Source organism: Tamandua tetradactyla, chromosome 22, assembly GCF_023851605.1.
Source record: "Tamandua tetradactyla isolate mTamTet1 chromosome 22, mTamTet1.pri, whole genome shotgun sequence".
In the NCBI taxonomy this organism is placed as follows: Eukaryota; Metazoa; Chordata; class Mammalia; order Pilosa; family Myrmecophagidae; genus Tamandua; species Tamandua tetradactyla.
In genome coordinates this window covers 1893699-1907574 of record NC_135348.1, presented here as the reverse complement: position 1 = coordinate 1907574, position 13876 = coordinate 1893699, and the positions used below count along the sequence as shown (strand labels likewise).

At 38.6% G+C, this 13876-nt stretch overlaps 1 protein-coding gene, 1 long non-coding RNA gene and 1 other non-coding gene across 6 annotated transcripts in view; 2 read left to right on the top strand and 1 right to left on the bottom strand.

The window, feature by feature from the left end:
- Nucleotides 1-13876, bottom strand: part of MARCHF1 (membrane associated ring-CH-type finger 1) — an 894978-nt gene that overhangs the window by 108494 nt on the left and 772608 nt on the right. The gene's annotated exons all lie outside the window — the stretch shown is intronic.
- LOC143666185 (uncharacterized) overlaps nt 1-13876 on the top strand; it is a 40322-nt gene that overhangs the window by 8693 nt on the left and 17753 nt on the right. The gene's annotated exons all lie outside the window — the stretch shown is intronic.
- Nucleotides 8456-8526, top strand: TRNAN-GUU (transfer RNA asparagine (anticodon GUU)). Its single transcript has one exon. It is a non-coding gene; the product is annotated as a tRNA-Asn (tRNA).

The window sequence follows — 13876 nt, the reverse complement described above, 5'->3', positions numbered from 1 at the left end:
ATAAAAGAGGAACATTTTGGAGAATGATGGAGATTCGAGAGAGCAGAGTATGCTGCAGCATCACAAAACAGAGAGTCCACCAGCCAGTTACCTTTGGAGATGAAGAAAGAAAATGCCTCCTAGGGAGCTTCATGAAACAGGAAGCCAGGAGAAGAAGCTAGCAGATGATGCTGTGTTTGCCCTGTGCCCTTTCAGATAAGAGAGGAACCCTGATCGTGTTCACCATGTGCCTTTCCACTCGAGAGAGAAACCCTGAACTTCATCGGCCTTCTTGAACCAAGGTATCTTTCCCTGGATGCCTTTGATTGGACATTTCTATAGACTTGTTTTAATTGGGACATTTTCTCAGCCTTAGAACTGTAAACTAGCAACTTATTCAATTCCCCTTTTTAAAAGCCATTCTGTTTCTGGTATACTGCATTCCGGCAGCTAGCAAACTAGAACATGGAGTCCTTCATAAATGGAATGAATACAGAGTGAGAGAGACAGAGAGACAGAGAGAGACAGAGAGAGAGAGAGGGAGAAGCCATGGCAGCCAGAACCTGAAAATCAAAAACATGGAGGGGAAGGAAGAGGCCAGCAGATCCCAGCATACGCCTTGCCATGTGGCAGAGGAGCCAGGGATTGCCAGCAGCTGGTTTGGGGAAGAAAGCATCTCCTTGATGATGATGCCTTGATTTGGACATTCTCATGGCTTCCAACTGTAAGCTAGTAAATTCCCATTTTTTAAAGCCAATGCATTTCAGATATTTTAGTTTCCTACTTTGCTTAAAGTGGATAACATGAAAGATTGGCTGCTGATGACCCTTGGCTCCTCTGTCACACGGTGTGCTGGTTTGAAAGGATGATGTGCCCTAGAAAAGCCATGTTTTAATCCTGACCCATCCTGTGGAGGCAGTCCTTTCTTCTAACCTCTATTCAGCACTGTAAGTTGCAACCTTGATTAGATTATCTCCACAGAGATGTGACTCTCCCAATTGTGTGTATTAACCTTTATTAGAGGGAGATGTGACTCCACCATTCCAGGTTGGTCTTGATTAGTTTACTGGAATCCTTTAAAAAAGGAAACATTTTGGAAAAAAACAAAAGAGCCATGCAAACCATGAGAGCTCAAGCGGCCAGAGACCTTTGGAGATAAAGAAGGAAAACACCCCTGGGGGAGCTTCATGAAACAAGAAGCCTAGAGAGAAAGCTAGCAGATGTTACCATGTTCGCCATGTGCCTTTCCAGTTGAGAGAGTAACCCTGACCTTCATTGGCCTTTCTTGAGTGAAGGTCGCCTCTTATTGGACCCTTAATTTGGACATTTGTATACACTTGCTTTAATTGGGACATTTTCACAGCCTTATAGAACTGTAAACTTGCTTCTTAGTAAATTACCCCCTTTAAAAGCCGTTCTTTTTCTGGTGTATCACATCTCAGCAGCTAGCAAACAAGAACACATGGCAAGGCATATGGTCTTTCTCTTCTCTTTGGCCCTGAAAACCAAAAATGGGTCATAAGGGTAGAGACTTGGGTGACTGAAAGAAGAGAGCTGGTTGTCAGATCCACCAGCCACGGACAGTTTAGCAACAGGTCTGTTTAAAACCTGGAGGACTGAACTCCAGAGGTCCCTGGCCCAGTGTCTTCAGAAAATTGAAAGGAAATGGGAAGAAACCTTGAAAGACTGAATTTGATTCGGTTCTGAACTGATACAGACTAGGCTCCTTTTTAGGAAAGATCAAACATTTCTCTCCATCAGCTGTAATGGCGGCTCAAGGGGAAGGGGAGGACTGAAATTACTTTTAGAAAATCATGTGTTTCCCCTCCTCTATTGTGCAAAATTTACCCCATTACGTTGTGAGACTCGTGGGATTCCTATGAAACGGTGTAGCAAGAATCTGCATCATAGGCTGGTTGCAAAATCTAGATGAAGCAGCAAGTGCTCTTGAAGCAGAGAGCACTCTGTGGGATAAAAATTGTGCCCAAAGGAACACGTAGGCCAGAGAACGTGGAAGTCTTCCACAAAAAAGTGGAAGAGAATGGCATGGCCGGTTGTCTTAATGCCCTTTTAGGCACACCAAGTTTTGGAAGAAATTAAACATCTTTTCAAAAAGGGAAAGACAAATCTATCTTTGGTAATTTACATCATTAAGGGAGTAACTTAGAGCAAGGCTGCACTCACTGAGCAGAACAGAAAGAGCAACTACAGCTAGTGGTGCAAAATCTAGTCTGACTTAAGAGGTCCTAGAAAGTCAATGAGTGAAGCCCTACTGGTCTGCAGTGAGGGAAAGCTCGGAGAACACAGTTTCCTATCAAAACTGACAGTTGAGAACAGAGATGGAACAATGATTGTCAGCAAGGAGGACATGGCAGGGAATTTGGTTTGAGGTACTAGCCCATTTCATCTGCTGCTTTTCAATGGAAACAGTCATCCACTCTTATTGATACAGACCATATCCAAGATAAGCTTTGTGTGTACTCAAGATTGAGCCACAGGGATCAGTGGAAGCTAGGAGTAGTGCTGAGAGCAGGAACTATTTTCTGGGGGAATGAACAGGAACCGTTCCGTGAAGGACTTGAGAACTCCTCATAGTACCCATTTATTTAGCAAAGTGTAGGCATTCTAGGAGCCAGAGAGAGAAACAGATTCAGCAAGTTGTATCTACTACCCTCTGTCCCATTTCCTCAGTCCACTTCTAATTGCAGCAGCAGCTGTAGCAAACTGTTCCTTGTGGGAGGTGACTAACCTCATGGTAACAATGTCCCAACTCAACTGGGGACCACATAGTTTCCACTTTCTACTCCTGAACCCACGGAAACTCATATTCTTGCACATGTGAAGCTGGAATGTGAGGGTGTCCACACCTCTAGAGGCAACTCTCAATAAAAATGGGGGCCAGGACCTTGTGGACGAAGTGTCCATCCTCCTATCCCTATCAAGCACAACTTTGAAAAATATTCTTGATAATTCTCAGGAGTCCTATCAAATTCAAGTCCTTCTTTGCTGATCTCAGAAAGTACCCTTAAATTGACTTTTCCACCTTGCCTGCCTCATTCTCCCTATTCTCTCATTTCTGACTCCTTGGACAACTCCCCCAACATACCACCTGCACTAAAATTCTTGTGTCAGGTTCAACTTTAGTGGGAAAACAAGCATCATTGGTGCCAGAAATGATGATAGAACACAGACCCACAAGATAGGATTAAGAACTGGGTCACTTACGGTTGGGCGTAACAAGTAACCCTTTGTTGGTAGTGAGCTGGGGCAGTGATTAAGCCTAGCAAGCTGGAGTATCACAGTTACTGGCTTGGATGAGGTATAGGTAGATGGAGAAGCATGCAGTAGACCTAAAAATTGTACAGTATGGGGCCATAGTAATTATGAAGTGAAGTTAACCAGACTTTAACTTGGAAAGCTTCTCTGAAAGAGAATGCTTAGCCAACTATCAACTGAGGCCACTCTGTGAAAGACTGGGTGCAAAGTGTACCCTGAATTATAGTAGTATTATCCACAGGCAACCCTTAATCAAAAGGGGGTAAGGCTGAAGAAAACTGTGCCTGGTTCCAGGTAGTCAATTCTTCATGCTTCTTGGGAAATCCTGGAGTCAAGGTCGAGTTGCACAGCAGTTGACCTCTACTTCACCCTTCTATTGGATTCTCTTCCTTTTCTGTCTCACTTTCCCTTTTCCCTCATGCCTGCTGCCCAGGGATCATTTCCAAAGCAAATCTCCTGCACAAACTTTCATCTCAGGCTCTGTTGCTGTGAGAAAATAAATGCAGACACAGGTTTAAGGTGAGCTGTGCAGGCAGGAGGCCAGGGCTGGAGCTGCACATCTGAAGAGAAAATGATTGGCTGTTGTTGCTAATGCACCTGCTGGCTCAGCCACCTCCCACAACCCTCAGGGTGCGTGATATCCCCGTCGCTTGTGCACCCTAGTTTCGGGTTCTGCCCTATCTAACTTCTCTGCAAGCAGATCTTTCTTCCAGGCCCTGGCCTTTCCCTCCATCAGATGCAATCTTCTCTCTGTCCGCCTTGTCCCCCATCGATCTCTTTTTCAATCTGATTCCCACAGAGGTTTGAGATTTAACTTGCCAAGGTGCGAGCCCCAATCATTTCCTTCTCTTTTCAAACAGAAATAAAGGCATCAATGGTTCTTCCCTGCTTAATGAATCAAGTACAAAGGAACCAGCTTGGGGCTTTAGGGTCTCTGTGTTCTAGATCCCACCTGCTTTTCTGATACAAATTTCAGTCCCTCTTCCTAGTAACTCTTGGAATCCAGCAAAATCTAACTTCTTTGCTAGTTTCAAACATGCCCCATACTTTTGGTTTCTATGCCTCGGCTCTATAGAGGAACCATAAGAGCAAAGTCTTGGAATTTCCCTCAAGGCTTAGTCAATTTCTCAAGCTCTATGCACATGTATGTATGTATTTATTTATTTAACTCCAAGACCTCTTTTTTCAGTTTCGTTTGCGGTATCGACCTTGCTGTAGCATGTATTTTGTCCTCGGTGTGATTGTGTAATCCCATGTAGGCTGCTGCAGTGCCCTACAGTTAATCTTCTTTTTACCTCCCTACCAGACTGAGGAAAGAGGCCATGCCTAACTCTGTTTGGAAATCCTCAAACATTTTCGCAGCGTGTCTTTCATGTAGCAGGTTGCTGAGAAAGAGTGGTGGGGTTGAATTGAGCTTGTTGATAGTTGAACTGACACTGGTAAATTGAGCTTGTTGGTAGTGAATTGACGCTGGTAAATCCCATCCTGATCACAGCAGAGATAGAGATGACAACAATCACAGTGAAATAAAGAAGAAAGAGCTCCATTCTGTTCTGTCCTGGGACAGAATAAATGAACGTGAGGCCAAAATTGTATATTACCTTCAAGACCCTTTCCTTGGAATATCTAGGAATCAAAAAGTCTATCAAATGACAGATGCATCTTTTGTTTTCTTTTAGACATAAAAGAGTTGGTGCTATTTAGGAAATGATATAACTATATTTGGCAGAGCAGAGTATGTCTTTCGATGGTTTTGAAGCTGGCAGGGATTATTTAAAATGAAAACAGTAATTGAGGATAAAAACGAATTCAAATATTTTAAATGCATGGCCTTATTCAGCAGCAATGTATTGTTTTAATTAGTTAGTTGGTACATTATGAGAGCTTGGTAATTTGTTCATCTCTTTAATAGGTGCAAGATTGAAATGGGGGTTGGGCAGGGAAAATTAACAATTGGCTGGATGAGCAGAATAATATGTTCTTTGAAATGAAGCATTCTTTGTAATGGATGTTTATTTCAAATGGTTACATTGTACAGTGCATTCAAATGGGAAAAACAAACAGGAGGCCAGCTGCACTAATTTTATCAAAGTTATTTATATCAGCAGCATAATTAACGGCAGTAATTTTAAATTAGGTTTTCTGAGAATCCATTTTTGGCAACACAAGGCAACTTGTCTCTATGGCAGCTAGGCCATGATTGTATTCTGGGGGTAATGCTAACTATTGCCAATTGGCCTTGGCATTCTGAAAATTAATTATTGCTTCAAAAAACTCTGAGACAAACAACAAAGCTGTTGTTTCCTGCTGCCTTGATCAGTTTAGATCTGCTCCACTAAAAGAGCCTGGTGGATAATTTCCATGCATAACAAAGAATAACCACTCATAATCATTCACAAATGGCTTCTCTTATTTAGTAATACATTAATAATACACTATGAAGAATGGTTCAAAAATTCAGATAGCACATGACATCATGTAAGCTTTTTTTTTTTTTTTGGCAGAGCTCCCATTCATTTCAGCAGCAGTTCATAAATAACATAATATATTGAAGAAATAAGTATTAAATGAAATATTGAACATAAATAGGCCAAAAAACAGATTTAAAAAAATGACTCTTTTAAATGAAAAAACTATATTTAGATGTTACATTTACATAGTTTCAGGGCTACAAGAGACCATAGAAAGGTGACCTGGTCTAACTCCCATTTGACTCTATTGTGCCATTTCCAATATTTCCAAAATGCCCCTGCTAGGATATTTACTAACCAAGGAAATTTATTAAATTCTGAAGCTACCTTTGAATTTTTAGAGTGCTCTAACTGTATCATATTAGTATTATATTGAAATCTGTTTCTCTGTGGTTTCCAGCACTAGTGGTAGATTTATATCCTGAAGCCACACGTTTACTTAATATCTGGGTCTTTCATCTACATTATAACCCTTTAATATTTATTGATCTTCACATATATTCCAATATTTTTCTCTATCCTTGATCCTCTTCCTACCTTGTGCAAGTTTGGAGTATACATTTGGAGCAATGAGTGTTTCATTTTACAAGATACATAAGAAATAAGTAATAAGTCTGTAAAGGAAAGTTCAGAAAGTGATGGGCTTTCAATTTCAGGATAAGTAGCGCTCTATCTTATTTGAAACAATCACTGAAGGGTTCTAATTAGGAGATAGAATGATGACAAGTCCTTTGAAATGATTCATCTATTTAAATATGCAATTAAAGAAAATCTCATTTACAACACACAAAGAAGTATAAAATAAATATTAGTTCATTTTACAAAGGCTCTCCACTGAAAACTACTGAACACTGCTGAGAGAAATTTAAAAAGACTGAAATGACTTGGGAGATGTACCACGTTCATGTATTGAAGACTCCATGTGGCTAAGATGTCAGTTCTTACGCGGTTTTGTCTACAAATTCAATGCAATCCTAGTTTTACAATTCCAGATTTCTTTTGTAGATATTGACAAGTTGAATCAAGAAATGATATGGAAATGCAATTGACCTAGAATAAACAGGAAATATTGAAAAAGAAGAACAAAGTTGGAAGATTTACACTACCTGATTTAAAGACTTACTATAAATATCCACACTATTAATATAGATATCAAGATAAGTTTTCTAGGTGAAAAGATTGACATATGGGTCAATGGGACATTACAGATGTCCAGAAAAAGACATTCACAAAAATGATCAATTGACATATGACAAAGATGTCAGGTCAAGGCAATTCAGTGAGGGAAAGACTTTCCAACAGCTGATGCTGGAAGAACGGGCTATCCACATGGAAGAAAACGAACCTCAACACCCTTACCTTAAAAAAATATTTAAGAAAGGGCTCATATATCTAAACACAAAACTAAAATTATAAAACTTCTAGAAGAAAACTTAGGAGAAAACTTTTGTGATCTTGGAACAGCAAAGATTTTCTAGAGACCACACAAAAAAGCACAAACCAAAAAGTAAAATGTTGGCAAATTCGACTTTGTGAAAATTTTTAAAATTGTTCTAAGAAATGCACTACAAAAAGAAGAAAATGCAAGGTACAATTAGATAAAAAATCTGTACCCAGAATATGTAAAAAAAACACTTATGTTGTTAAACTCAATAACAGATAAACCAACAACAATGGGGAAAAGGTTTGAGCAGCCATTTTACAAAAAAAATCAGGAAGTTCATATTAAACCACAATGACAGACCACTAAATATCCATTAGATTGGCTACAATTAAAAAAGACTGACAGTATCAAGTGTTGGCAAGAATGTGGAACATTTTTAAAAATGTTTATGTGGCAATAGCATGCAAAATGGACTGTGGTGGGTGGAGACAGACTGGAGTCATACAAGCAAAGACAACTGCTACGTTCCAGGTGAGAGATAGTTAATGTCTGATAGAGTATGATCAAGGGAATGCAGATCAAAGTAGGAAGGACAAAAAAGAGGGAAAGGAGAGAAAAAGAAAAAGACAAAAGAAGGAAAAACAGCGAAGTGGGGAACGGAAAAGTAGTTGGAAAGGGAAAACTGAGAGGAGGTCAAAAAGAAGAAAGACATACATAAAAGCTTAGGAAGGACAGAAGGAAAGGGAAAAAAGGAAGGAATTTTATATTCAAATACACCTTTTGTTGTAGAGAGCAATCTGGGTATCTACAGTTTTGAAAACTTGATGCATTCTATTCATGATTCCATAGTTTTGTAGAAAATCGAATTATTTAATTCAGCTACTTTGCAAGTTACTGTTGAAAGCTGGGCCTTCTGAGACGTGAGGCATTTTAGTACTAGAAAATAGGTTAAAGAGCTTGAGATTGTCTCCCTGAAGATACAAAAACTGATACTCATGCCTAATTTCAACTCTGAAAAATAGCAAAAAATCATGAGAAAGAAGTTTTTTTCTGAATGCACCAAAAAAGGGCACATTTTAAATATAGAGCAAAAGAGACATGCATGAAAATTCAAACACATAACACAATGAATTTCAGGGCTTTCTTACATATGTGGCCAGGATGCCTACTGGTTTTAGAAGGTTAAAGGGACAGTAACAAAAAAAAAAAAGAAGTTAAATAATTTAAAAATCAAAGTCTCTCTGTATGTCTCTTCTGCATCTGGCTCAAGAAAGAACTTAAGGTAACTTCCAAAAATACAAGCAATACAAGGTAAATATTATTAAAAATGTATGCAAGAAGGAGTGCAAGGGTAACTCAGTGGTAGAGTTCTCGCCTGTTATGTGGGAGACCTGGGTTTGATTCCCAGCCTATGCACTTCCCAAAACAAAAAAGCAAAGAAAGAAAGAAAAAATAAACAAACAAAAATTCAACAAATGGTGCTGCAATAACAGGATACTCACATGGTAAAAGAATGAGATATGACCCCCACTATACAGCACACAAAAAAAGAACGAAGGAAAAAGAAAAAATGAATGCAAAAAGAAAATAGGACAAAGAGAAAAAAAACAGAAAAGATGATGTACCTTAGGTAAATTCGCCAGAAGAGTAACCCACATTTGGTCCTAAGTCTTCCAGTTCCTGATACAAAGAATTATATGATTCATACTGTCCATGATTAAAGACCAACTAAATGATTAGGAGAAGCACACCTGATGATACTGAGGCCAAACAGAAATGTCACCCTGGGTCATCACTTAAGAGAAACGGCAATGAAAAATATGTTCAGCAAGGCCTTCAAAATGATACAGCAGCGAGCTTCAAACGCATGACCATTATTATTTCCCAATGGTATAAAGTCAAAGTAAAATTCAGTGTGGCAGGAGAAAGATTTAATTGCATATAAGTATTTTCAGCCCTCCTTTTTTTTTTTTATTCTGCACTGCCTGTGTACTGGCTGTTGTCATGCTATTTGGATTGGTAGACAGTGATACCTAAGGGAGAAAAAGAGGTAGGATAGATTTCTCTACAGAGGAAAAGTGTGGAAAGGAAATAAAATCTACTAAAGAAGAGGAGTAGGGACAAAATGATAAGAGGCCGAGAGCAGTTTTAAGAGTTTTGTGTATGCAATAAAGATGAACAACTGTTACAGTGAGAGAAGACTTAGGGGACAGAGATCAGGAAAGGATAACTTGAGGAATTTTTACTGCGTGTTCTGTGACATAATTCCAACATCAATCCCACCACCTGACCCCAATCCATGCACTTCCCCAAGAAAACCTTCAGAAAGAGCCATATTGTTCATCAGTGCTTTTGGAAAGTGGAGTTGTATTTCTTTTTTTTGGTATGCTGGGGTCACATTTCATTCTTTTTCCGTGTAAGTATACCGTTATTGCAGCACCATTCATTAAGCTTTTTGTTTGTTTTTGTTGGTTTCTTTTGGTTGGTTTTTGTTTTGGGAAGTGGATGGGCCAAGAATTGAACCTGGGTCTCCCGTGTGGCAGGTGAGAATTCCACCACTGTACTACCCTTGCACCCCAGAGTTGTATTTCTTTTGAATGAAAATACACTTTCCTAATTTTGTAATCAGATATGACTTAAGTTGGGACCAAGAAAGCCTGGTTTTATTTAGGTCATCTCAATGAAAAGAGGCCCTATTAAGAATGCAAAATATGGAATCTAAAATACAAAATTCTTTGCTATTTGACTTCACTCAAGAATCAATTTAGAGTACCTGAAAGGAAACCTAGAGACCAGATAATTTGTAAATACTGTATCTTCCAACAGGGTGGTTGATCTTTAAATGAGTTGAGAATTCTATTTTCAGTCATATGTTTCCATTGAAGCTATTCCACATTGCTAGCTAAGGATGAAGTCAGATGAGATTAGGCAAGGAAAGGCATTTTCTTGTGAATATTGAGGATCCTTTCAAGGGTATGTCAGAATAAAAAACAGCAAACAATTGCAAGGAAACAGGTCACAGATGTACATATAGGTAGGACCTTGAGCTGCCAGAAGAAAGTTTTGAGGCATGCTCAAGTGCCCAGGTAAAAGGACAGTTACTATCTCAAATTTCAACACTGTGGACCATAGTGAAAATGCTAACCTAATAAAATTTTAAAGCATGTCCAATTATATTTTTAATCTGTTCACCCAAAAAATCTCAGCAAACCATTCACAGACTATTTAACCATCCTGAGCTGTCACCTTCCATTATATCCACCAATTTAAACATAACCAAGTTCATAGCACAAGTAACTGCCAACCAAATAAACAAGATTCCTATATAAGATTATTGATGCTTTATGATGTCATAGCAAAAGTATTCTTGATTTTAGAATTGTTTACTTGTAGATCTTTAGGGTAATAATTTAATAATAGGGTCTGTTGTCTGTTATGGCAACCTTTGTTTATTAAAATCATATTAGCTATATCAAGGAGAATTTTTTTTTTCTATTTAAAATGCCAGAGGAGTACAAATGGGCAATAAGACAGGAGAATGTAAAAAAGACTTCAATATTCATCTGTTTTTGTAACCAGTAAATCAGCGATATAGGGGATGATTTTGATTGCTGAATCATTATGTAAATGTTCCTTTTCGCCTGCTGGCAAACTGGAGTAGACAGGGAAATACCTGAAATCTCTGAACTGTAATCCAGCTGCCTTGATCTCTGATAATGGTTGGACAGTCCTTGTCTTCTGCTTCTGGGATTGTAAAAACCTTGTGACTAAGCTTCATCTGTGCCGAGTTATCCAGTTTTTCAACTTTAGAGTCTTGTAATCACTAAAGACAGCCCCTCATGTGTGCTGATGAACGGTCTTGGGTCCGTCCAGAACTAACCCACTCCAAGTGCAAACTTATCTTGATGACCAAGACTGGATCTAACCAAAGTGGGCGCACGTGACACATACAGTAGCTTAGACTTTAATCCACAAGTCACCTGTACCCCAATCCGCCATTTTCTCTCCTACACTTGGTAACTAAAAGCATGTGATCAATCAGTGCATGCTCAATAATGAGATTACCTCTACATCATCGGGGCCACTGTGCTCATTATCCTAACCCCTGCCACCTTTTTCCTAATAATACTACCCAAATCACTGCAGTTCGGGGAGACAGACTTTGGGCTGTGAGGTCATCTGCTCTCCTACTATGTGCCTAGTAATAAACTCTCTCTCTGAAATCCTGGTGTCTCAGTAATTCGTTATTGAGCACGTCAGGCAGAAGACTCCATGGCTTTTATCCTGGAACTTTTCACATCTCCTTCTTTGATAATTTCTGCTCTTATAGTTTTAATGTAAAATTTCATTATATGTCAACCTATAAGTATAATCTCTGTTGTCCCTTATGTCATTTTTAACACCTGGCAAGTATAATGCCACATCCTAATGTTATACTATGTTATTTTGGCGTTTCCTACATGCTAATTTCTAAAGAGTATTTCTGAATACCTAAACTGTTTTATCATCAAATCTGTCAATGATAGTTTAGCTATCAGAGGGTATAAGGAAGCCAGATAATAAGCCTATTTAGGGGGGATGAAAGAAAATAACTGAAGTTATTAAAATTTCTGTAATTTAGTTGGCATAAATGATAAAGTGTAAGAAAATGATGATTGTTTAGAATGTTGCTAAAGGAAATTAACCATTGTGATATTAATAAATTAGGGGTCTTGGGATGTATTCCTTCTGGAAACTAATGGTCTACTCTGTATAATTACTCTACAATTAAACTAGATCAGAGGCTCCTAAGAAAATATTAATTCCTTAAACTAATCTGGAATTGATAATAAATTTGGGTAATTTCGTTAAGTGCAAAGCAAATATTTACTTGCTAGAAATAGGGTGTTCTATTCGTGGGTCCCAAGAGAAGTAGGACTGTTGTTAAGAAACAACATTGTATGGTCAGATGGATAGTTTTAGGACTCCAAAGGAATTCCAGAAGGCAGTTTTCTAGTCTAGGCCGTTTCTCTCTCTTTGATTCCCATCTATTCTCCTTTCTTCCATGTTGACAGCTTTCTCCTCTGCATGTTGGTGTTAGGGATTAGTTGGGGATCATGTTGCTATATTTCTGTGGGTCTGAGCTCTGCTCTCCCCCAAAACCCCTGTGTATCCATGGAGTGCTATATAAGTATTTATTGCCTTACAATTGGTATCATTATTAAACAGTCTACTGAGAGAAACTGGATTAAGAATAAGAAAAAAAATCCTTAACTCAGGGCTAAGAACTCATTGAAATACTGTATTATTCCCACATTTCCTTAAAAAATGGTTTATTGTTAAAAATGACAGCATCAGAGGACAAGAAAGTTTTATGTGAGTAAATGTTCCCAAATATTGACATCGAAACAGTCAATCAAAAGGGAAAACAGCCAGTTTCTCTTCCTGTAACTCCCCAGGGGAGGTTCTGAATAATTAGCAATGATTTACACTTCTTTAAGCACTCTTCCTTTTTTTGGTATGCAAATATTTTGACTTTTGAACCTAAGCTTTTCATTACTTTGAATAACAGAAAGCAATGGTCTGAGGAAATTATATATATTTTTAGCAAATAGGTTGGGGTAGAGATGGGACTAACGAAGAGGAGAAAAGTGTAAGAGTAGAAATGACCAGGTTATTGTGCAGTGGTTTTCCTATACTCTCAAAATTCAAACGTGTTTTTCTCACAAAGAGTCAAAAGCACTCTCACAAGTAATACCACTCATACTTCAAAAAGTTTTCAAAATTACAAAGTTTTTAATGTAGCAGGCAGCCCCTGTTTGCCCAAGCCATTTTCTCTCACAGCAGCAGGCCCCTGTTTACTCCGGCTATTTCCCCTTTGAGAAGTCTCCCAGGCCCCAGGAATAGGTGAAACTGCATAAACAGGATACTCGCCCTGGGAACATTTGAAACTGCACGTAGGCAGGCTAAGAAAAATTTCTGCAGAGACCCCACCCCTTCTGTACATAGGTATATAGCCAAGCGCTTCCCTTAAAACCCAGCGATAACCCCTGTTAGGGGCTCAGACTTTCAGAGGCTACTCAGCTGAGCCCTCTGGCCATAGACGAATAAAACCTACTTCCTGAAACTTTGGAGCCTGGACCCCAGTTCTGTTTCCTCGTCAAGTTCCTGGAAGCTTGCAGCCTTGTTCCTGGTTTTGCACAACTATTGCATTCACAAGGCTAATTTCCATATGATCTTCAATACCATGTTATCATAAGTATGTTTTAACGATTTTTAGGTAAAATTTTACTTTCTGAGAAATATCCTGCAAACTTACGCTCTCCCCCAAAACTGAAGCAAATTCAGGAAGCTGTTTGATAGGCCTGGACCAACAGGAAAGAATATTACTTCGTGAAGTTTTGCTATTAACAAGAAATAAAAGTTGGGATTTCCCACTTTACATTAAGGATCCTTATTTCTTTATTAATCATTTAATTAATGAAAGTATTTTCCAATTGCCTTGAAAGGAAAATTGTTTTTCTAAGTCTGCAACACAGGAAATTGAGACGAAGTCAGGTTTTACCTGCATAGAGATGCTAGTTTCTAAATATTAGTTATAATAATTAGAAAAACAGAATTTCAATTCTGGACATCGACTCTATTGTCCCTTATGCACAGGATCTTCTAAGAATTAGGAGCACTGTGTTCAGCTGATCGACATTATAGATTTTGTTAAGTCAGCAATTTTAAGGCAACGCTAATGTGTCTAAAACATTTGAAGAAGTTTGGTACATGAAACTAGGCA